Source organism: Sorex araneus, chromosome 1 (genome assembly GCF_027595985.1).
Source record: "Sorex araneus isolate mSorAra2 chromosome 1, mSorAra2.pri, whole genome shotgun sequence".
Classification (NCBI taxonomy): Eukaryota; Metazoa; Chordata; class Mammalia; order Eulipotyphla; family Soricidae; genus Sorex; species Sorex araneus.
Genome location: NC_073302.1, coordinates 451,002,724 through 451,023,968, shown reverse-complemented (window position 1 = coordinate 451,023,968; position 21,245 = coordinate 451,002,724). Strand labels below are relative to the sequence as shown.

The window sequence follows — 21,245 nt, the reverse complement described above, 5'->3', positions numbered from 1 at the left end:
ATTAAATGGTCGGGAGAGAGTCCAGCAGGCTTCTGTCTCCTGGGCTTGCCTTGCCTGGGTTCGAGCCCCGGCACCCCCTGTGGTCCCCCAGCCTGCCAGGAGGGTCCCTGAGTGCAGAGCCCAGAGGGCCCCCGGAGCACTGCTGGGGGAGCTGCCTGGTTGAGCGGGCTGTGGGCCTCGCCAGCTCCCTGTCTGCACCTCTGCGAAACTGGGGGAGGGGCTCGGGCTCCCCAGTTGCCCCGACACTGCCCTGGCGAGAGGAACCGGCACGGCCGCGGGCACAGCGGCCTCTCTGTCCCGGGGAGAGGCGGACACCGCGGCTGCTTTCCTCTCTTCCTCCCGGGCCGCCCCGCCCCAGTGCTGGGGACTCCCGCCTGGCTGTGTGGACGCCAGGAGGAGCCTGGGTTGGCGCCCGCCGCGGCCCCGCCCTGCTCCCCGGCTCTGGCGCTCGCCCTGGCGCCCGCGTGTCCTGCCCAGAGAAGCCGGGCTCTGTCCGGGACGCTGCGTCCTCTCTCGCTCTCCACTCACACCTTTGTTGTTTTTTTTCCCCTTTTTTGGGTCACACCCAGCGATGCTCAGGGGTTACTCCTGGCTCTGCACTCAGGAGTTAATCCTGGCGGTGCTCGGGGACCCTTCAGGATGTTGGGTACGAACCCAGGTCGGCCGCATGCAAGGCAAACGCCCTCCCCCTTGTGCTCCATTCCGGCCCCTCATTCACATCTTTCTAAGTGGGTTTCATTCTGCTGAAACTTTTACTTAACGTAAAAAAGAAAATTACAGTTTCAGGCTGGGCGTGTGGCTCAGTGACCCGAGCTCTTGTCTTGCATGTGTGACGTCTGGGGTTCGACTCTGCATGCGCATGCACACACACACAGACACACACACACAGACACAGATACACAGACACCCACAGACACACACAGATGCACAGAAACACACAAACACTCAGACACAGACGCACAGATGCAGATGCACAGACACACACAGACAGACACACACAGATGCATAGACACACACAGACGCACAGACACACACACATTCTTCTTGGTGGCAGACCCGCTGCTGCTGCGGTCAGTCTCTCTGGTCCTCTCCTTGTCTTTCCCAGGGGTCTGTCTCCCCCGAGGGAAGGAGGCCGAGACTTCAGGAGTTCCTGGGTCACTGGTTCTTCCTGCCCCTGTGCATTTCACTGTCAAAGTACATATTTCAGGGGCTGGAGTGATAGCACAGCAGGGAGGGCATTTGCCTTGCACGTGGCCGACCCGGGTTCGATCCCCGGCATCCCATATGGTCCCCTGAGCACCGCCAGGGGTAATTCCTGAGTGCAAGGCCAGGAGTAAACCCTGAGCATCGCTGGGTGTGACCCAAAAAGCAAAATAAATAATAATTTTTAAAAGTACATATTTCACCGTATTGCTTTAAACATGAAATTGCCTGTTACTGTACTGCAGGTTTTATACAGTATTTTTAACTGGGGTGCAACCAATGTATGAATTTTTTTTCTTAATTTGGGTAGGGGCCAGAGAGTTTCGGGGGGCAGGACCCTTGCCTTGCAGTATCCCAGGGGCAGTCGGTAGTGCCATTAGTGCCCCGAGCTCTAGGAAGAGATAAGAGCCAGGGCTAATCCCTGAGCACCACCAGGGGTGGCCCCAAACCACAAAGAAAAAGAACCTGAGATGGCATTACTTAGGAATCCTTTGTACTGAGTCGTCTTTGGTGCAGTGTTGGGGTGGACTGAAGGCTCGGGATTAGGTGTGACAAAACATGTGATGGGGGCCGGGCAGTAGCTCAGCGAGGGGGCACCGGCCTGCATGTGGCCAGCGTGGGTCTCCCCCCGCCATCCATAGCCCCCCCAGCACCCCTGGGAGAGATTCCTGGGTGCAGAGCCAGGAGGAACCCCTGAGCATCGAGGGCGTGACCCCAAACGCAAATCAAGCAAAATCCCCCCAAACCAAGATGGTCCTTCAGTGATGGAGCCTGAGCCGCCCCTCCATGCACCCCTGCCCTCCCCCCTGCCCTTACCCTGCCCCGTGGCCACAGCCTTGGTGGGGGGCCGCCTTCCCCCAAGGGCCCCTCAGACCAGGCCCTTAGATTCTCCTCTGCTTTTTCTGCAATTTGTTTTGTTTTCTTCTGGGTCACACCCAGAGGTGCTGGGGGCTGCTCCTCGGTGCCGGAGACTCACCCCTGCCTCGTGCACGGCCTGCCGATTGCTCGTGTCCTGCCAGCGCTTCCCCCAGTCAGAGCTGGCGCTTCACTGTGGGTATTTTGTCCCAGTGCCCCGAGCACTGCTGGGGGTCACTCCCAAACAGTGACCCCTTGGGAGAGGCCCCAAGCTGATGGTCCTGCTGGGGGCGCTCAGGGCTGGCCCCACCCCCGCAGTGGATAACGGGAGAAACTCCTGCCGCTTCCTTGGCCGCGTCTTCCTATGTTCCCCTGCTCCACCGTGAAGTGGAGGCAGAGTCTGCGACCCTGAGGTCCTTTCCTTCTGCGTCTGGAGTCCGTGACTAGTTTCCCGAGTCATGGATTTCCCCCCTCGCGAGTCACTAGCAGATGGCGTGGGCTTCGGACCCGTGCCCTGCTGGCCACTCTTGAAGCTTGCTGTCAGGGCTCTCTCCTCCCTTCCTCTCCCCCCTTCCCCTTCCTCCCTCTCTCGATCCCCCTCCTCCCTCCCTCTCTTCCTCCCCCTCTTCCCTCCTGGCTGGGTTGGGGACCATGTGGGGTGCAGGGCTCAGGCCCGCTGGACTGTCTCTGGACCTTAAGGGGGACACTGACGCGATAACAGTGCTGGCTGGGGCCAGAGCCATGGCACAGTGGGGAGGCCACTTGCCTTGCATGCGGCCACCTGGGCTCACCCCTGACCTCTCCCATGGGCCCCGAGTCCTGCCAGGAGTGATCCCGGGCGTCTGTGCTCTCCCCCCCACCAAAACGAAACCCACTGAAGTTCTGGGCACAGGTGAACCGTGGTGTAACCAGGAACTGAAACTAAGCTCTAGCAGGTACACACTTTTCTTTTCGGGTCACACGCGTCGATGCTCAGGGGTCACTCCTGGCTCTGCACTCAGGAATCACCCCTGGCGGTGCTTGGGGAACCGTATGGGATTCTGGGAATCGAACCCGGGTCGGTCGCGTGCAAGGCAAACGCCCTCCCCGCTGTGCTATGGCTCCGGCCCCGAGACCCACCCTTTTGGTTTAACAGCCATGAATCATATTTGTTGAAGTCAGTTCCACGCACGCACCGTCTCTGCGCACCCGGACGCGGCACCCCGCCCTCCCGCCTGCGCCCGGTCAGCTCTGTGGGCCCGCGTCCAGTTCCTCCGCCTTGGCCCGGGCTCCCTCTTGCTGTGTGTCTGCAGTCTCTCGCACGAGAGCCCCTGGTGCCAAGCCCCTCTGGCTCCGTTCGCCCGCTGCAGGCTGTATGATCTCTCTCCTCCTACAGCTCGGCGTGCTCCCTCCTGTGTGTATGCGAGTTTCTGGTTCTGTTCATCCACGGTGGGCGTATGGGTTGTTTCCGTGTCTCGATATGTGCTGCATATCTCGATGGGTGCTGCAGTGAATACAGGTCCTTCGGAGTTAGTGTCTGGAGCCATAGCACAGCGGGCAGGGCGTTTGCCTTGTATGCCGCCAACCCGGGTTCGATTCCCCTGCCCCTCTCGGAGAGTCCCGCAAGCTACCGAGAGTATCCCGCCCGCACAGCAGAGCCTGGCAAGCTCCCCGTGGCGTATTCGACATGCCAAACACAGTCACAACAAGTCTCACAATGGAGACGTTACTGGTGCCCGCTCGAGCAAATTGATGAGCAATGGGACGAGTGACAGTGACAGACAGTGATACTGGGGCAGGTGCGGAGAACTGCAATCTCCGGGGCTTAGGGGGTTCTCTTCTCTTCCTATTGTTTCTGGAGAAATCTCCGTGTTGCCTTCCCCATAGGCCGAGCCCAACCACAGTGCCCCAGCAGTGGCCGAGGGCCAGCCCGCCCTTCTGGGCTTTCGACATGTGCCGTTGTCACTGCAACGAGGTGACAGCCTTGCCTTGGTCTGTGTGTCCTTACTCAGATGCGGCCGTGAGCACTTGTTTTACTCCATCGGCCAGAAGACGTTGTCTCTGTGGAAGTGTCTGTTCATCTGTCTCCCAGGTTTTGCTTGGGGTCTTGGATTTGCTCTTGCTGAGCTCCGCTGCTGCTTTATGGATCTTAAGTGTCCGTCTGTCTGTATTATCAGTGTCAGCTGATGAGTCTTATCTGAGAATTTGTGTGCAAATATTTTCTCTTATTTCTCTTATTTCCGTCGGGTGCCTTTATTTCAGTTTGTGTTTCTTTTGCTGTGCAGAAATTTAAATTTAATGTTGTTCCATTTGCTTGTTTTTGTTTTTGCTTCTGTGGTCATCTCATGGAAGACCCCTCTGGGGTCTGTTTCCTGGAGAGTCTGTTTTCTTCAGTGTTTTAATGGATTCTGGCTTAATCCCGAGTGTGATCTACTTTGATTTTACCTTTGTGAATGGTGTGTGTTCTGGTTCCAGTTTTATTTTCTTCATCTGGGGCTACCCATTTTCCCAGTACCATTTCTTTGCTTTTTGGGTCACATCTGACAATGCACAGGGGTTACTCCTGGCTCTGCACTCGGAATCATCCCTAGCGGTGCTCAGAGGACCATATGGGATGCTGGGAATCAAACCCAGGTCGGCCGTGTGCAAGGCAAACGCCTTCCCCGCTGTGCTATTGCTCCAGCCCCCTCCAGTACCATTTCTTGAAGAGACTTTCCTTGCTTCACTTCATGTTCTTCTCTCCTGGTTAACTGAGAGTTTAATTCAGGACTCTGAATTCTTCCCACTGGTCTGTGAGTCCGTCGTTATTCCAGTCCTGTGCAGTTTTAATTAGTACAGCTTTGGAGCAGGATTCGAAGTCGGGAAACACAGTGCCCCCGTCTCCCCCCTGCCCCCTCAGCCTTGTGCTGGCTCTTCCGGGAGTCGTGTGGCCCTGGACAAACTGTAGTAAAGTTCCAGACTTTTAAAGGATGCCCTTGGAATTCTATTTATTCAGTTTCATTATTTGGCGGGGGAGGGCGGGTTGGGGCCGCCCCTGGCAGTGCTCAGGAAGTACTCCTGGCTCTGCATCAGGGGTCATTCCGGGCAGGCTTGGGGACCACACGGGATGCCGGGGATCAGACTCGGGCCAGCCGTGTGCCGGGAAGCGCCCTCCCTGGGGGACCACTCCAGCCCCGGCCTGGAGTCTCAGCGGGGGTGTCTCCACAGGACTGGCCCTTCAGTTCCCGCACTGGGGGTGTCTGTCTCGGACTGGCGCCTCGTTTCCCTTTCAGGGGTTCACAGTTCTCACCGCTTGGCCTTTCGCCTCCTTGCGGGCCAGAGTCACAGGTACTTGATACTCTAGACGTGGCTTTGAAGAGCTGCCTTGCAGTCTCTCTGCGTCTCGGTTCTGGTCTCTCTCTCTCTTTCTGTCTCTTTCTCTCTCTCTGTCTCTCAGCGGGGAGCACCCCCAGCTGTGCTCAGGGCTCACTCCTGGCCGGGTCCCGGGGTCCATGTGGAGTGTCCGGGACTGGGCCCGGGTCAGCTGCTGTGAGGCAGTGCCTTCCCTCTTGTGCCATTTCGCTGTCCTGATTCTTTCTCTTGTATCCTAAAATCCCAGGGATTTTTGGAACACAGATTTTTGTGTCTTAGTTTTGTGCCCTGTACCTTACTATATTGCTTGTTTCTAAGAGGGTTTTTTTTGTTTTTTGTGGAGTCTGATGGTTTTCAATACACAGTATTATGCCATCCATGAACAGTGATAATATAATTTGTTTTCCAGTTTGGGCCTTTGAGACCCTTTTCTTGCCTGGTTGCGGTGCCCTGCCCTCTGTGAGCTGTGTGGTGTGAGGGTGATGACCGCGGGGGCCGGCCGCTTGGGCTTCTCCACTGAGTGTGGCCCTGGCTGTGGGGTGTTGTACACGGCCGGTACTATGTCCCTGTGTCCCTATTTTTTGAAAGTATTTACATTTTTTTAAATTAAAAACACCATAATTTACAGAGATGTTCATTATACACTTGTTCCAGTGTTCCAGAGCCCGTGGGGCTCCTGCCGTCAGGCCCTCAGTTTCCCTCCCGGTCTGTAGGCACGGAACACGCTTCCTTTACACTGCTCATCCCTGGGAAACTTTAAGAAGCAGCAAATAGGGCTGGAGCGATAGCACAGTGGGGAGGGCATTTGCCTTGCATGAGACCGACCCGGGTTCGATTCCCAGCACCCGATATGGTCCCCTGAGCACCGCCAGGAGTAATTCCTGAGTGCAGAGCCAGGAGTGACCCCTGAGCATCGCCGGGTGTGACCCAAAGAGAATAAAAAAAAAAAGAATCAGCAAATACATGATCAGAAAATAAACCACTAAGAGCCAGTTTGTGATTACCGTATGATTTTGACCTATGTAAACAAGAAAATTAAAATCATTTAGTACAGTAAAGGAAAATGCCTGTTCTCATATACAAGTTTTCAACTCTGGAATCTAAAGTATATTATGTTAAACTTTATTTTATACTTGATCTCATTATGGTAATAATCATGTCTCACCTATAATTAATAAAGATTTTATTTTGTTTTGTTTGTTTACTTTATTTTTTATTTTTTTTACTTTTTGGGTCACACCCAGCAATGCACAGGGCTGACTCCTGGCTCTGCACTCAGGAATTACTCCTGGCGGTGCTCGGGGACCATATGGGGTGCTGGGAATCGAACCCGGGTCGACCTCGTGCAAGGCAAACGCCCTACCCGCTGTGCTATCGCTCCAGCCCTAATAAAGCTTTTAAAGCAATTCTGTGTTAGTGTTTTGTGGCGCTTACACGAAATAGGTTAGGCGTGCATTTGTAAATTTCCCTCCTAAACTTCACGTACAAACACGTGGTTTGCAGCGCTGTGCGTGACGTTTCGAGGCAGGCTCCCGCCCGCCACCGTCACTCCCGCCCTCCACAGTCTCCAGTCTTCCCGCCCACCCCTGACGCCCTTGCTGGGTCTCGTCAGAGCCATCTCTGTGTCAGTTGGCACTGCCGTGAGCCTTCATCCCCCTGGGGGTGCGGCATGTGGCGTCGACCGGCCTGCAGCCGTCGAACCTTCCCACTTCCCTGGCCTGACCCTCCCCTGGTCACAGTGTCTGTGGCTGCGGCCTTGGCAAGGTCTTTGCACCCAAGCTCCCCGGCGTCCCTCACTGGCCGTCTCTCTGCTGGTCTAGCTCCCTCTGACCAGCGTCCCTTGGCACGGGCTCTCCGGGATCTCGCGGGGCCGCGGGCTGCACGGCTTTGTCTTCCCATGCGGGTCAGTACCGTGGTTTCTTCATCACCTGGTCCTGGACATGGGGGACCCCAACTTCTCTTATTTCCCTACGTCTGTTGGTTTTTGGCCATAGGGCGCCATTGGCGCCATAGGAGCCATTGGGAAGAATTCTCTTTCTTCAGTGTTTTGGAAGAGCTCGCGGAGTGGGTAGTGTGTCTTGGAGTGTCGGGAGGATTCACTGGGGAGCCTCTGGGTGGGGCTTGTGTCCTGGGCCATCCGAGGTCACTCGTTCCCTCTCCTGGGCCTGGTCTCATCAGCCTCTCCGTGTCCTCTTGGCTCAGTCTTGGGGTCAGCGTGATTCTGGAAACTCCTTCTCCCAGAGGGTCTCCAGCTTGTGGCGCGGCGTGGTTCCCCCGGGCTCTGTCCTGCCTGCTGCTGGCTCGGCGTACATTTGCTCCTCCTCTAGCTTCTCTGGCGGAGTGTGCGCTGTTGGTTTGTGAGCGTTGGGTCTGCTTTTGCCGCGTCCCGTGGATCCTGCTAGTTTGTGTCCGCGTTTGCTTTGGTTTGAAGAATCATCCATTTCTGCTCTGTGGCCCTTTTTGGTCCAGCTGTTACAGCTCAACAGCACAGTATTCCACTCCCAGTATTTATCCCCCCACTTCTTTCTGAGGATTGAGCTCTGATTTTGCAGCTCCGTGACCTGGAAGATGACAGTTTGCCTGCGAGTTTGGATTCTGCGGCTGCTGTTGGAGCCGCGTCTGTGTGGGGAGCGGAGTGCAGTGTGCTGAGGGCGTCTCTCCGCCCACTCACCTGGCTCCCCCCCCCACATCTGGCTTATGTGTCCTGAGGGGGTTGGCTTCCCGAGCCCCCGCCTTCACTCTGCCTGCTCCATAGTTCCTCTGGGCTCTCAGCGGCTGCTGCGTGAACTTGGCTGCCCAGCCTTTCCGAGCGTGTGTGTGGAGCATTGACCTCTCGCTCTCTCTTGCTGTGCTCCCTAACCGTGGGTAACCCCCCATCTCATGTTGTCTTTGTGTGATGTGGGCTGGTCCCTGTACAGCCACCGCCTGTTTTCTGTCTGCCTTGCGGCCGGCCGTGCTTGTCGAGGGTGTCCGCCTGTTCTCGGACCACCAGAAGGTCGGGTTTTGTTTCCTTGTCTCTGCTGCTACTTTGTTTCGCCTTAGGGGACAATCGGAAGTTAGGAAATTGTTGCTACAAGGGAAGGGGTTTGCTGCCGTATCTATTTGTGGAACTTTGTTGCTTGTGATATTTGGTGTTTTCTTTGTGTATGTGACTTTCAGCATCAAGTACAGATACATCCTCAGTTGCTGTTTCTTTGAGGACGTTTTACTTCTGCCCTGAGTGACAGTTTTTCAGGGTAAAGAATTCATGCTTTGACTTGTTTCAGTCTTTGATGCATGTTACTCCTTTCCTTTCTTGCTTACAGAGTTTCACTAGAATATGCTGTGGCTGAGTGCTTCTGACCTGGTGTGTGAGGTTTGCTTTCGTCTGTTACTATCACGAGTCTTTCCCTTCGGTGCACGCTGCCTCTGGTCGGTAGATGATTCCTGCTTCTTTCTGGCTGAGGTGACCGTCTGTATCTGAGTGCACTAATCCCGTCTGCAGCTTCCGCCACACCGCGTGGAAGGCTTACGGCTGCATTCTTGGGTTCCTTCCTCGCCCCTGTACTCTCTCTCCTCCTCACCCTTGTACCATCTCTTCTCATGCCTGTAGTCTCCTCCTCCTGAGCTCTGTATCTCTCTCCTCCTCACCCCTGTACCTTCTCCGCTCTTCACCCCTGTACCATCCTTTCTCCCCTTTAGGAAGTCGTGGGTATCAAGTACTCATCTAAGTTGTTTTTACGAGGAATGGTGGTGGCTCTCCCTGCCGCTGCACTTTGGAGGGGGTTTCGGCTGTTCCTGTGGTGCTTTCTGGGGACACAGCGGGGCCGGCGCTGCCCGGCAGATGCCCCGCTGCAGGGACTCAGGCCGTCTGTGAGTAGCGTGAGCTCAGTGGATGGCTGATCACTGGAACGGGAGTCTCGTCTTTATTTGAGAATCATTATGTAATCAGGACTCTGCAAACTTGTTTTCGTTCATTCTAGCTGGTTAATTATGACTTAGATAATTATGACGAGCATTTTCTGTTTATTGTTCAAGCCGCTTAGCCTGGCAGATGGAGGGTTTCTCCCTGGGCCCTTTCACGCCGCCTCAGAGCCCCTTGCCGCGGGCCGGCAGCGTCCTCCTGGCTGGCGTCTGACTCCTGTTGCTTTGGGATGTGGGACCAGCTACTTTCCGAGGGTTCCGGTACTTCTTAGGGAAATTAGGGATGGAGACTCAGGCGACAAGGGCCTGCTGTTTCCGGGGAGTGTTTGTCTGGTCGGCTGTGACCATGCGCCTGCAGTTCCATGCGCGTTTGTTGGACTTTGCTTGTGTTTGTAGATGCGCTTTGCATTGGCATTCTTATTTCTTTTAAAAATTATTTATTTATTTATTTTGCTCTTTGGGTCACACCTGGCGATGCACAGGGGTTCCTCCTGGCTCTGCACTCAGGAGTCACTCCTGGGGGTGCTTGGGGGACCCTACGGGATGCTGGGAATTGAACCCGGATTGGCCGCATGCAAGGCAAACGCCCTCCCCGCTGTGCTATCCCTCCTGGAATTTTTACTTCATCTCTCCTTTTTTCCTCGTAAGGTTGAGCTGCGGGTGGAGTGTCCCCAGCCCTCTGCGCCCCTGGGTGGGTGGGCCCGGCCCCTTCAGTCAGGCCTCTGCCCTGTCGCTCTGCACAGATGCCCCCTGACATTGGCCCAAGCCAGAGGCTCAGGCAGGGCAACTTTACTGTCCCCAAGGTGCAGGGGTCGTGCTCGAGGCCCCTGGAGCCCGCCCCGCCCTGGGCCGCCTCCTCAGGGACTCCGCCTGGAGTCTTCTCCTGCTGGTTTCTTTGGGGTTCCCCGTGGGCGTCGGGGTTTCACCCTGAAGTGCCTGGTAGGGTCGCACCCGCCACGTGCTCTGGGCCTCTGACCCGTCTCCCTGGCCCCTGGCATTTTGTCTTATTTTGCTCTGGGGGCCACACCTGGTGGTGCTCGGGGCTCTGTGCTCATGGTCACTGTGGGACCAGCCTGGGCGGCCGTGGCCTGGCGAGCGCCTGCCCTGCATTTCCCTGTGTGTCGCTCGGGTGCAGTGTCTGTTGGTCCTCACCGCGGGGATTCTCGCTGTGTGCAGTGTACCCGCCGCCGTGCGGCCACCCCCCAGGACACGTTGGTCCTTTCCACGTTCAGAATCTGGCAATTGTGAATGAAGTTGGTGCAGGGCCGGCGGGTCTGGCCCCGTGCGCAGACCCTCCCGTGGGCCCCCTCCCAGCTTCCTTGCCTTCTGTCTCTGTGCTGGTCGGGTGAGTCGCACAGTGGTGTGGTGCCCCCCCCACAGTGCTCCCGAGGCCTGCACTCCTGCCCCTGAGCCCATTTGCATCCTTGCCCCCTCTCTGCTCTTGGCCAAGGGGCCGAGCCTGGGGCTGTGGTGCTCCACCCACAGTGCTCCCCCACGTGCCACGGCCCTGCTTACTGTCTGTCTCGTGCACGTCTTGAGCTGAGCTGCCTGCTAGGAAGAGACGCTCACACCCCTTGGACCCACCCGGAGCCCCTCACGGAGCTGCCCTGCCCTGTGTACACTCTAAGGCAGTGCTCTGGGTCCCGCCCCTCCCCCGGTGGCCACTCCAGGGGTGCCGGGATGGAGCCCAGGCTGGCCTCGTCTGTGGCCCTGCTGCCGGCCGCCCGGTGTCCCGTCAGCGTCCCTGTGGCGTGGCTCTGCTTCACCCACGTTTCATTCCCTCTGGGTGCTGGGCCCGCCCGGCCCCTGGCTCTGTCGGCTGCTGCCCCCTCGGGGGTCTCTGCACTGTGGGTGTTTCTTACTGTCTGGCCGTGTTGCGAGTCGCAGTGCATCGAGGTCATTGGCGGGCTGGGTTAAGGGTCACTTGCTGCCTCGCTTTCTTTGCTTTGGTTTCGGGCCACACCTGACTCCAGCTTGTGCTCACGGCTCATTCGTGGCACGTCAGGGTGCTGGGGATCGAACCCGGGTCAGTCGTGTGCAAGGCAAGCACCCTCCAGTAGTGTCGCTCTGGCCCTCTGCCACAGCCCGTCTGTTTCTGTCTTCCCCCTCTGTCCCTCTCTCTCTCTCTCTGTCCCTCTCTTTGTCCCTCTCTGTCCCTCTCTGTCTCTCTCTGTCCCTCTCTGCCTCTCTCTCTCTGTCCCTCTGTCTCTGTGTCCCTCTCTGCCTCTCTCTCTCTCTGCCTCTCTCTTCTGTTTCTTTTTCTCTTTTTCTGTTCCATTTTTGTATCCTATACATTTATGATTCCATATTCCTTCTTAGATATCACTCAGAGCTTCTTTTTTTTTAACCATGTTTTTATTCTTTAGTTTTCTTTGTCAGAAATGTTTCTCCGTTGTCCCTTTATGAAGACAGCATGACCTACAGAGCCGCTCAGGAGACGGCGCCCAGCCCTCACCCAGCACTGTGCCCCCTCCACCAGCGTTCCCGGTTTCCTTCCTCCCCAAGCCTCCCCCTTCTCAGGCACGTCATAGATTTACGTCTCTGTGTCAGGAAATGGCTTGGGGGCAGAGCACGGCACAGTGGCCAGGCGCTTGCCCTGAGGGCCGAGGTGGGCTCCGTCCCTGGGCCGCGAGCCTGCTGGGGACACCCCCTCCCCATTTTTTTTTAAGACTGTCCTTCGGGTTTGCAGTAATTGTGCCCTGACCCGAGTTCGCTCTGAGGCAGTGCGGGATTCTCGGAGCGAGTCTCGGCCCGGCTTCCGCTCGCTGGGCCCGGTGCCGCCGCTGTTCCGGGGCCTGTTCTCCGCGGGAACGCAGCCGGGCGAGGCACAGCCCTTGTCTGCGTGTCGTCCTTCCTTCCCGAGAGAGCTGAGTGACTCTGCCTCTCTGCTCTCCGTCTGAGTCGCTCTGAAGCATCCTTGGTTTTGCTTTCCTTGAAAAGTGGGTCTGGGGAGGGCGCTGGCCTTGCACGCGGCCCACCTGGGTCTGATCCCCGGCATCCCCTAGGGTCCCCCGAGCACCGCCAGGAGTAATTCCTGAGTGCAGAGCCAGGTGTGATGTGACCCAGAAAGAAAAAACAAAAAGAGAAAAATAGTTCTGTTGGTGACAGATTCCCTAGGTCTTAATTTATCTCTCAAAGGATTGTGTTTTAAAGTTAATTTAGGGGCTGGAGCGACAGGAATGGGCAGGGAGCTCGGCTCACATGTGGCTGTCCCGGGCTCAGTCCCCGGCACCCGCTGTGACTCTGAGCACCCACCCCAGAGAGGCCCCCGAAACAGTCTCCCCAGATCAGGGATTGACCCTATGGCCCCGCCCACCTTTCTCCTCGCTCTCTCTGTGCCGGGGCTTCCTGGGCCGTGCGGCATGGACACTGGCCCGTGGCATGGACACTGGCCCGAATCCTGGCCGGGCCTGGGCTGTGGGGCTCTTCGGGGCCGGCGCTGGCGCCTCCGTGGCTGCTTCGGGGCTTGTGCCCCGAGCCCAGGACCGTCTCCCCAGCGCTTCATCTCAGAAAATACTCAAAACCGCGCGCGTGTGCATGTGCGTGTGTCTGTGCTGCGTGTGTGTGTGTGTGTGTGTCTCATTTCCCGCCTTTTGTGTTGTCATCGCTGTGACTGGGCTGCTGCGCCAGGTTCCAGTGCTCCCCGGTTCTGTGTGTGCACACCTTGTCAGCGCGCTCTCCTGCTCCCACGCTTGGTGCTTGCTAGGGTCGCTGCTTTGTGTGTGTGCTGCCGGGGACTGAGCCTCGGGGGCCCGGATTGCGGGGGCGGCCCCGGGGCCCAGGTCTCACCCCTTGGCTGTGCCCGGGGTGCTGCGTGATCCTTGTTGCGGGGCTGGCGGGGCCGTGCTGGGCTGCTCTGCTCCCGCGCCCTGGACGCTCAGCCTGACGGTTCCCCTCATCTCTGCCCGCCTGGCCCCAGCTGCCCCCCGTGCCTCTGCGGGGAGCGACGTTCCCCTCTGCTGCGGTCCGAGGTGTGGAGTGTCTGGTGGTCTATGACGTGCTTTATCGTAGGGGTTTCTGCTTGTTTCTTGAGGGGGATGAGACTGTTCCCCGACCACTGAGCTCCCTGGAGTTGTTGGATGCTGACATTAGTTTGGGGACACTGGGCCAGGACAGACAGTGCAGTGGGTCACGCGTGCCTTGCCCGCGCCCAGCCTGGCCTCCTTTCCCCGCACCCCGCAAGGTCCCCCAGGCACGGCCTGGATCAGCCCTGGGCGCTGCTGGGTGTGGCCCCAAACAAAACAGAAACAACCTCAGCCACTGGGGGGCGCTGTTGGGGGGGGGTGCTGTGCCGGAGAACCCACCTTCCCCGGGCTTAAGGCTCAGCTGTCCCGTCACTGCAAACACACAGCAGAAGACTGTGGAGGGAATCTGGTGTCCTCATCGCCACCCCCGCCCCAGCATGGAGGAGTCCCCTGAGCAGGTGACAGCAGCTGAGACTCAGGCACAGGCTTCTCCTGCCCGCCAGGCCGCCCCTCCAGAGCTCCGGGTGCTGGGCGCTTCCTCCGACAGCACTGGAAGGCCAGAGCCCTACCCACTGCACCGCCTCTGTGGCCCCAGTGTCTCACTCCTCCGCTGCCTGTCACTGCGTGCCGGGCAGCGGTTTGCCCGTGGCTTTGTTCCCTAGGGGGTAAGAGGAGTTAACTTGTTACATTCAGCTTTACTCTGTCTTAGTGAATCAAGGTCAGCGGGGTTGTTGTTGCTTGTTGGGCCACACCCGGCTGTGCTCAGGGGCCACTCCGGGCGCTGGGCTCAGGAATCACTCCTGGCGGTGCTCAGGGGACCATGTGGGATGCTGGGGATCGAATCGGAGTCAGCTGAGTGCAGGGCAAGCGCCCACCCCGCTGGAGTGTCGCTCCGGCCCCAGTGCAAGGTGGTTTTTACTGAGGAAGGACTTGAGGGGCGGGGCAGGGCGGGAGCAGGCGCTCAGGAGGGAGCCCGGGCCTCCCTGGCAGGGACAGCGGCAGGACAGGCAGGACAGACTCAGGGCGGGACCCGGAGGGGGAGCACGGGCTTGCAGAGCCGCCGGCTGAAGGTTTGTAGGTTTTTTTTTTTTTTTTTTGGGTGGGGGGTGGGGTGGCACAGCCAGGATGCTCAAGGTTTACTCCTGGCTCTGCGCTCAGTAATTACTCCTGGTGGACTTGGGGACCCTATGGGGTGCCAGGGGTTGAACCCGGGTCGGCGATGTGCAAGGCAAGTGCCCTCCCCACTGTGCTGTTGCTCCGGCCCGAACCTGCTCTGAGTGTAAACTCTGTGTTAGCTTTACTTGAAGTTACTCCGTGCGTGTCTTTTTTTTTTCTTTTTGGGTCACACCTGGCGATGCTCAGGGGTTACTCCTGGCTCTGCAGTCAGGAATTACTCCTGGCGGTGCTCGGGGGACCCTATGGGATGCAGGGTCGGCCACGTGCAAGGTAGACGCTCTCCCCGCTGTGCTGTCGCTCCAGCCCCTCGGTGCATGTCCCTACGGTAGTTTCTGGGATGGCGAGGTGGTTCCTTGCCCCATAAGCCTGCGTGGCAGCTGGCCTACAGCCACCCTACTCCTGTCACTCCTGGTTATCACAAGTCAAGCCAGCAAAAGCACAAAGCAGAAAAGACATCTGCGTGCCGGTGTATTGTAGCGCTCGATACAGCAGCCAAAATACAGACACACCCAGACGCCCACACGCAGAAGACGGGGCAGAGAAACCATGGTACAGGGTACCCAGGGCACTGTGCAGCCTCAAGGAACGATGAAGTCACGCAGTCTGCCACAGGGGTGGGTCTGGAGAGGGTCAGGCCGAGCAGAACCAGCCAGCGGGAGGTCATCAGAGTGATCCCCTGGCCTGTGGGACATAAAGGAACCTCGTAGGGGAGCGGCATGTGCCCAGGGGCACCGAGAGGAAGGGCGGAGAACTGGGCTCAGAGGGAGCTGGCACTGGGGCGGGGGGGGGGGGGAGTCAGAAGTCGGGGAAGGGGACACCAGCACGTGGGGGAGGGGAAAGTGCTGGCACCAAGGCAGGCTGGGGCGGGAGGGAAACGGGCACAGGTGGAGGGGGTGGGCACTGGGGAACACAGATACCCTTGTCCCTCTGTAATTTGTGGTGATTTAATTTTTAAAAGGCTAAAAAACGTCTATAGTGGGGGCTGGAGCGACAGCACAGCGGGGAGGGTGTTTGCCTTGCATGCTGCCGACCCGGGTTCGATTCCCAGCATCCCGTAGGGTCCCCCGAGCTCCACCAGGAGTAATTCCTGAGTGCAGAGCCAGGAGTAACCCCTCTGCATCGCCGGTGTGACCCAAAAAGCAAAAAACAAAACAAAACACCACGTCTGTTGTGGCGTCCAGATGTGTCCCTGGCACTGTCAGTGGGTCTCACGTGGTCACTGCTTTTGACGAGCCTTGCAGTGGCCCTCGCTCGTGCCGTCGGCTCAGACAGGCTCGGGTGCCTGTCAGGGTTGCCTCCCGTCGCAGCGCCCCCTTCCCCGCGAGGGCCGGTGGCTCCTCTGGCAGCTGGCGCTGAGACGCCCGCCTTCCTGGCCGAGTCCCGAGGCCGGAGTGTGGTGACCCGGCTCCTGTGCTGTCCTGTGTGGTTTCACGGATGCCGATCTGTGCGCGCCCTGCATCTGCTTTTCTCTGGAGTCGGGGTTTTCAGTGGCGCCCCGGCTCTAGGAAGTGACACTCGCCTTGGAGAAATAGTCCGGCGGGGAGGCGCTTCCTCGCACACGGCTGCCCGGGTCTGCATCCTGGCACCGGCTTGGTCCCCCGCTCCGCAGTGGCCACTGCCAGACTGTTGAGTTGGCGCTGCTGGCGGGCGGCTGCTGGGCCCAGGGTTCCGGGCTCCGCGCCCCAGCCGGCAGTTTGACCTTGGGGCCCAACCTGCCGGGGACGCTCGTCTTTCTTCTGCGACTGTCCTTTTTCAGGTCTTATATATTTAAAGTTACAGATCCTGTGGCTGGAGCGACAGCACAGTGGGAAGGGCATTTGCCTTGCACAGGGCCGACCCAGGTTCGATTCCCGGCATCCCATAGGGACCCCCCGAGCAACGCCAGGAGTAATTTTCCTGAGTGCAGAGCCAGGAGTGAGCCCTGAGCATCCCCGGGTGTGACCCAAAAAGAAAACAAAGAACAAAAACTATAGATCCTGTGGTAAACAGCGATCTCCTGCAGGCAGTTCCTGGGTGCACCTTTCTGGAACGTGGCGGAGTGAGCTCCTGGCCCAGGAGGTGTCCGGTGGCCTCTGGGGGCAGGGTGTCCCACCTGGCTGTGTGGTCTGAGCCGCGGGTGCACCCCAAGGGGCAGCGGCAGGCGACACCCACCCTCTCCAGCCCCCTCGCTCCTTGCCCTGGAGACTTGCCACGTGTCACGCCACACTTTGGTGAGTGCATTGTCCTGGTGGGCTTCTCCAGGCCGGGAAGGGCCCCCACCCCGGCCAGAGTCTGCGGTGCCGGGAGCGTCTCTGGGAGCTGCTCGCAGGGGCTGATGCTCGGCCCCTTCTGGCTCCCTCCCCCGATTGTTAGTGTTGGGGGCATCCCCGGGGCGTCACTCCTGCCCTGCGCCTTCCCGCCGTCCCCGCCCTTTTTCTTTTTTTGCTTTTTGGGTCACACCCGGCAATGCACAGGGGTCATTCCTGGCTCATGCACTCAGGAATCACCCCTGGCGATGCTCAGGGGACCATATGGGATGCTGGGATTCGAACCCGGGTCGGCCGCGTGCAAGGCAAACACCCTACCCGCTGTGCTATCGCTCCAGCCCCCCCACCCTTTCTGAGACTGGGCCTTGGCTAGCGTCTCTGGAGCCGGGGCTGGAGTCACCCCGCAGGCCTGCCCCTCCCGGCTCCCACCCGAGAGAACACGACGTTATTCAGCGTCTGTCTCTGGGCCAGCCCAGCAGGCCTGCGAGCGGCACTTCTGGGAGCCGGACAGCCACTGCTGGTTGGGTCTGTCCCCTCTCTCCCTGGGGGCGCCTCTGCCGCACCTCTGCCCTCCCTGACCCCCTCCGCCCCTTTCTCTCGGCTCAGTGCTCGAGAGTCACTCTCGTTACCTGAGTCGGTGCGGACGGGCCCTTCCTTGCCGGGACTTGGCGTGGTAGACGGGGCACAGTTTGCCCCTCATGGCTGAGAGTCGGGTCCCTTGCGGGGTCCCTCGTCCCGAGAGCGTCAGTGCAGGCTCTCGCACGGAGATAGCGTCCAGTGGGCTGGGGCTCCCGGCGTGACTCCTCGGAGCCCTTAGCCACTTGCCGGCCGTGCGGATCTGCCTGTGTGTCTGTGAGTGACCCTCTGGGATTACTGGGAAATCGTGTCACTAACTTGGGGACCTCGGACATGTCCCTGTGTCGCGCCCTTCACTCCGCGGTCCCCTGTGGCCCGGGATTTCTCTCTCTCGGGCACCGCGGCGGCCTACAGCATTGCTGGACCGTTTCACGCGTGACCCGTTCCCGCACCGTCCCCCACCCCGGCGTCCACTTCACCACTGTCCTGGGCCCCCCGCGCCCGCCAGCTCCCCGCCCTGTCCCTCGTGTGTGGGCCCTGCCCGAGTCTCTGCCCTGCAGGCCGAGGTAGCTCTCACTGCACGCGACTGTCCACGTGGCGGACGCGCGTCCTCGGCTCCGTCTGCTCCTGGGCACCTCGACACCGGCTGCCTCCACATCCGGCTGCAGGCGCGGGCGAGTGCCGTGTCTTCTTTCTTCTTTGGGGCCAGGGGAAACCCACGGTGCTCGGGGCTGACTCCCGGCTCTGTGCTCAGGGCTCCCTCCTGGCTCAGTGCTCAGGGATCACTCCTCACCCTGTGCTCAGGGCTGACTCCCGACTCTGTGTTTAGGGCTGACTCCTGGCTCTGTGCTCAGGATTCCCCCCCGGCTCAGTGCTCAGGGTTCCCTCCTGGCTCTGCACCAGGGCTTACTCCTGGTGGTCTTGGGTGACCACGTGTGGTGCCGGGGATCGAACCCAGGTTGGCAAATGTGCAAGGCAAATGTCTCACCCACTTTTCCGGCCTGCAAATATCTTTTCTGAGTTGACTTGGCTTTCGGAGTAGGTCCCGGGTTGTGTGGCTCAGCGCCTGGTTGTTTTTAGAAATGTCCCTACAGCTTGAGCGACTGGCAGTGCCCGGCCGGCAGTGAAGGGTCCTTTCTCCCCGCGCCCAACTCTGGCCGTTTCTGTCTTCTGATACACACTGTGCGTTTGTATCTTAGTGTATGTTTCGAGTTGTACTCGCCGCCCTTGCGACCCCACCAGCTTGCACCCGTAGGGATTGGATGTTTGGTTGCCTGTGGCCACGCATAGCTCAGGGCGTCCTAGGGCTCCCCTGGATGCTCAGCGACGCCCTGTGAGACCCGCCTCAGAGCTGCCCGTCGCCCCTCCGAGGTCGGGGGTGTTGGGGGCAAAACGTTTGTCAGTTACGAAACCGAGTCACAGTGTGCGGGGCTGGGGCGGGAGCAGTCATGCAGCGGGGAGGGCTCTCTCGCGTGTAGCCCATGTGGCCCCCAGACCGGACCAAACCTCCAAACCCGAGACGGTGGGAGTGTTTGAGGCTGGCGTGCCTTCGGTCTTACGTGTGTCCAGGTGTCTCGGGAGTCTGATGGCAGTTCCCGTGTCTGTTTTGGGAATGGCGTTTGGTGGTAGCTGCGTCTCCTTGAGTCGCGAGCTGTTGCGGGTGTTTAGTGTCTCCGGGTGGGGAGACTCTCCCCTGTTCCCTTGCTGATTCCGGCATGGAATCTGGAGCGGGAGCCGCCTTCTGTGGTGCCCTTTGCCGCTGTGTGATTGTTTTTGTTGTTGTTTATTTGGGGGCCACACCTGACTGGCCCTGGCCCTGGGGTTGAAGCGGCCCCTGCGTGGCGCTCTCACTCGGGTGGGCTTTGGGAAGAAGCCGGTTTCTGTAGAGATATCTCAAAGGTTATAGCCCTGAGCACTGTCGTCCCATTGCTCATCGATTTGCCGGAGCGGGCACCAGTAATTTCTCCACTGTGAGACTTGTTGTTACTGGTTTTGGCATATCGAATACACCCCGGGTAGTTGCCAGGCTCTGCTGTACGGGCGGGATACCCTCGGTAGCTTGCTGGGCTCTCCGAGAGGGACGCAGGAATTGAACCCGGGTCGGCTGCATGCAAGACAAACGCCCTACCCGCTGTGCTGTCACTCCAGTCCCGTCTCAAAGGTTAAGAAATAACCTCTGATTTCCCTGCCATGGTTGTGGAATGCCCGATTAAGTACATTGAAAAAGCTTTTTGGACTGAGAGCACACGGACCCAGTGCTGCCACCTTGCGTGCCTGCCCGCGCGGCCCTGGGGCAGGGAGCCGGAGCCGTCGGTCCTCGCACTCGGGGCTGTGCGTGTCCCGGGCTCCGGAGGACTCTTGGACTATTGAGGGAGGTAGCTTTGTGACTGTGCTACTTTATTCCTGTGACACTTAGCTGTGGTGCAAGTGCCCTCGCTGTGTTACAGCCTTACGGTGGTGCCCGGGGCGGGGGACACGCACGGGGACAGTCTCTGTTCCCGTCCTGCGCGTCCTGCGTGCTTGGGTGCTTGTTGTGTTTCACTTTCCTGCAGGAGTTTGTCTCCCGAGTGGGCTTCTGCCCCTGCGTCCTCTGGGCGCCCCGTGCTCTGAGCCGAGGAAAGGCTGCCGCTGCCCCCCCCCTCGTCCCCTTCCCCGGGTGGCCAAATAAAGTGCCCCTCCAGCTTCTGGCCGGCCGCAGCCACTCTCAGTGGGGGAGGAGTGGGAGCCGCCGAGTCAGAGCTCCCCCGGCTCTTCTCCCTCCAGTAACGCGCGCCTCCAGATGGGGGGTCCCGCATCCCCATGCTCCCAGGACCCCCGCGGGGGGCTGAGGTTCGAGGGCATCTGCTTTTTGAGCCTCGAGTGATTTTGCACGCGATGGTCCGATCTGTCTTTAATAATTAGCCAATGAACCGAAATGAAATGAAATGAGTCGTAGTGGGAGCCGGCCGGTTCCTGCGGGCAGCCGGGCCGAGCTGCCGGCTCCCGACCCCAGACCCCCTTCCGGCTGACGCGCCTTTCTCGGCCGGCTGCCCTGACCAAGCTCGCCGTCTGTTGCCCAGAGCCAGATGCTCAGGAGCAAGCGGACGTGGAGTGACGTGGCCAGGGGCCAGGCCCGGCCCCGCACCCCACAACCCGCACGCACTGACCTTCGCTGTCTGCCGGGCACCCTGGCTGGGGTGCCCTGCTCGGGCCCTGCTAACGGCCCCGCGGCTCTCCCTGGTCACGCCACACAGCTGCCACCTAGCGGTGCCGGCGGGCGCTGCCTGAGGGGACACTTCCCGCTTAGTGTTTTACTCTAGGTTGGGTTCGAAAGCCAGAGGCGTTTGTAAGACAGAAAAACGTCGCATTGTAACCACAGAGCTGCGTCCGTGGTCCGTCTGCGTGGTGTGCGTGGCGGGGCCCTGAGAGGACACTGCCGGGACCCGGCCTGGGGGCGGGCGCGGGCGGAGAGGCCGCCACCAACACCCGGGCGGCAGCGCCACTCACTGACCGGCGCTGCTGGTCTGGGTGCTTCCCTCCCTCCGTACTTGGACCTTGAAGCTCTGCCGGTGCTCCAGGGTCACACGGGCGGGGCTGGGGGTCCGTGTGGGTGGTTGGCCGCAGGCAAGGCAGGAGCCCCGCCCCAGGGGGGACCTTCAAAGCGCTTGAAGGCTGTGGTGTGGCTCGGTGCGGGCCTCTCCGCCTGCCCCCACCCTGGTTCCTCCTGGGTCCCGAGGAACAGCGGGCGGGGCCAGCAGTCAGGTGCGACCCGGCCTCTTGGCCCTGTTGGTGGTTGGTTGGGTCCAGGGACAGCGCAGGGCTGGGCGCTTTGGGCTCCCCTGTCACCGCCAGGTTCTGGTGACGTTGCTCCAAAAAGTCTCTCTTGAAGCGTGTTTCTGTTCCTCTTCTTAAACACAGGGTGGGGTGCGGGGCGGGGTTTCCTGCCGCAGGTCTGCACCCAGCCGAGCACTGAGGTGGGCTCCGCTTCCTGTGCTTGGGTCCCAGCACCCCG

At 59.6% G+C, this 21,245-nt stretch overlaps 1 protein-coding gene across 16 annotated transcripts in view; it reads left to right on the top strand.

The window, feature by feature from the left end:
- Positions 1-21,245, top strand: part of KMT2C (lysine methyltransferase 2C) — a 169,473-nt gene that overhangs the window by 43,750 nt on the left and 104,478 nt on the right. The gene's annotated exons all lie outside the window — the stretch shown is intronic.